Raw genomic sequence first — 3,061 nt, 5'->3', positions numbered from 1 at the left:
GTTGTCATCAAGGACAACACCTGTGCCATCGCTCCAAACCTGTGTCATAATGCCAACAATCTCCCCCTTTGGACTTGATGGCAACCCAAAAACCTCAAAGTCATTCTCCCCCTTTGACATCAAGGGCAAATGGTTGTGCTCCCCCTGAGAACATGCTGAAAATTTTGTCCTGCTGTGCTGACCATTGTTGGGCCATGAATACGACCACTTTGTAACACTTATTTCATCCATTTTTACTCTTCTCTATTATATCATCTATTATAATTTATCATTTAAATCCATTTTATAAATGATTTATGCTCTTATGGATGAATATTATTTATTCTCCTTTATTTCTAATAAATTGATGATTATGCGTGATTTTATCAATGATAGTTTTAATAAATCAGTTGTAACATTATTCACCATTTTTAGCCTCCAAGATAATTTCACGATTGAAGATTTGATCATTAAAAGTGCCAACTCAAAAATTCACTGGAATAAGAAGTGACGGTTTTGCGGTTGAGATTCTGAGCAAATGAAGATAAATTTGGAAAATCTGGAACATGGGTTTTGTCCAGAACGGACCCAATTAACTTTAGGAAAGAAAGGTTTGCCCAAATTCGGCTTGTACTGAGAGAAACATAGGGTTCTTTGAGCACGATTTTCTCAGATTTGTTGTTGCGGCCGTCCTCCAAATCTCAGCTGCAAAGCCAAATTCATCTTGCTCTTGTTGAAAGCTGGATGGAAATATATCTTCTTGTTTATCAATTGGTTGGAAACAATCTAATTTTGTAATAGAAATCATGTTGTACTTATCTTGATTGTAACTTCTCTCTGATCTCTCTTTATTTAAATCACAACAGAGATCAGAGAGGGGAGTGATTTCAGAGGGATTCGAATGATGGAATTGAGGATGAATTAGAGATTCAGAATTGAGGATGGCAAAGAGAATGGATAATGGCTGAGAGATTGAGAGATTTCTTGTTGTAATCCACTGTAACTCTGCTTTGATATTTTAATATAAATCTAGTTGCCATTTCATCTTTGATCCTGAAGTAACCCAGCAGCATCCGCTGGCGGCTAAGAGCCCAGCCTCCGATGGAGTACGCTGTTGCTGTATTATATCTTTATGCTTCATGTGTGGTTTGACTTCTTTCTTTTACTCTGTTCAGTAATCTGATGCACTTTACTGTTTTACATATCAGCGCTATTAGATATACTTGATTGGATACTATCGTTATCTGCAACAGGAATGCTATGTTATCATTTTAACTTTGTATCGCATTACTGTTCCTTTTGATAATTGATATAACATTGTTGTTCCTTACAGATTGTCATTCGATTACAGATTAACCGCGTTGTATGTTCCTAAATCGGTACAACTGTATGATGTATTCTTAAATTGTGACTGTTGTTTATTCAGGATTGTTGTTCTGTTACAATTGCTGTTACTTTATAACTGTGATTCATGCATATTGTATCGAAGCTCGGATTACTGTCCCTTTTAATGATAAGTTTGTTGCGTGCTTGATTTGGATTGTTGTACATTCATATTTAGTTGTTGTTCCATTTCTGAATTGTTGTTTCATTTCTATTGCTGGTCTATTTCAAGATTGCTGATTTGTTGTTTCATTTACTTGCCATTTCTTAAGGACAGACTCAGGCTGTAGTGAGTGTCAGCTTCTACTATTTGGCTCCCAGACCTCTGATCTTCTCCCTTCAGTTATGAAAGGGATAGGTTATTGCCACCAAACCCTTGGCTGATGTGTTGTTCTATTTAATTGTTATTTCCTTTACTTGCCATTTCATTTATATTCATCAAGGACGATCTCAGGCTGTAGTGAGCCCCAGCATCTGCTACCTAGCTCCCAGACCTCGGATTTGTTCTCATCAGTTATGAAAAGGATGGGTTATTGCTACCGAACCTTCGACTGATGCAATGCTTGGTGTGATTTAGCCTTTTGAAGTAGTTAAGTTGTAGACATGCACCCATTTACTTTGTTGTTCATTTCTATTGATTAATTGCACTAGTTTGCTTTTAAAGAGTTTTCCTAGTTTACTTTCAATGGCAGCTTTAGTTCAAGTTCGATTTCCTTTTGATTGCTTTAAAGCAGGACTGTCAACTGTAGAGAACATTGGTTATTGCTTCCTCGTTCCCAGATTGATTTTCTTGTTCCGGTTTGATTTCAATTGCATCAATCTCTAGAGGAATGAGTTATTGCTACTGTATCCTCAATTGATATTTGCTGAGTGAATAGTTGAATTTCAGAGCATTTGAGTTTATGTTATTGTTAGATTTCTTTTTCAAGCATTCATTTACTTTTGGGTTTTAAGCACTATACTACAAAACATTACTCTTGAATAAATAGCCGCCTCAGACTGAGTACACTCTTGAAATAAAAAGTCGTCCCTGGGTTGATAATTAATGTGAAGGTAATTAGGAGTTTAAAAGACACCTTTTTATCGCTCCACAACCATGCTCCCCCGGACTGTAGGCAAGATCTGCAAAAGATGTTCTTCAAGAAGAACCATGACTTATACATCATAAAAGACCTTCCTATCACCAAAAGACTCAATACATACATCTATCACCCAACCAAGTGGGGATACATCAGAAATTTACAGATGACAACCAAGTTCATTACATGTTCATCCCAGGCATAGTGGGGAAACCAAAATAGGTCATTACATGACCTTCACACCATAAAGAGATACCACAGAAGAGATACATGACATAGAGACGAAATATCTAGAACAAGACTTAGGAAAGTCACCAATATGATAGCAACAGCATCTGTCAATCACCATTCTGATCAGCAACCTTCTGTTCTCCCTCTGCCTCTGTTCCATCTGAAACCAACAACAGCTGTGAACTAGAACCAAAAGCTTCTAAGATAATGCCAACAATGCATTATTAGAAGATTATCTACTCCCCCTGAACCTGTGCCAAATGGTCTCTGTCAGACCCATATCAGAATATCTTCAACCAGAGCCTGTCCCTACTGATATCCATCAAACCTCCATATATGCGACTGTCTCTGCACAAACCGGCGTATGTACATGGATCCTCCTTAAGCAA

Source organism: Pinus tabuliformis, chromosome J (assembly GCF_031772625.1).
Source record: "Pinus tabuliformis cultivar Carrire ecotype Pingquan chromosome J, CPIR1, whole genome shotgun sequence".
In the NCBI taxonomy this organism is placed as follows: domain Eukaryota; kingdom Viridiplantae; phylum Streptophyta; class Pinopsida; order Pinales; family Pinaceae; genus Pinus; species Pinus tabuliformis.
The sequence above is the reverse complement of the archived record's forward strand: the minus strand, read 5'-3'. Positions refer to the sequence as shown.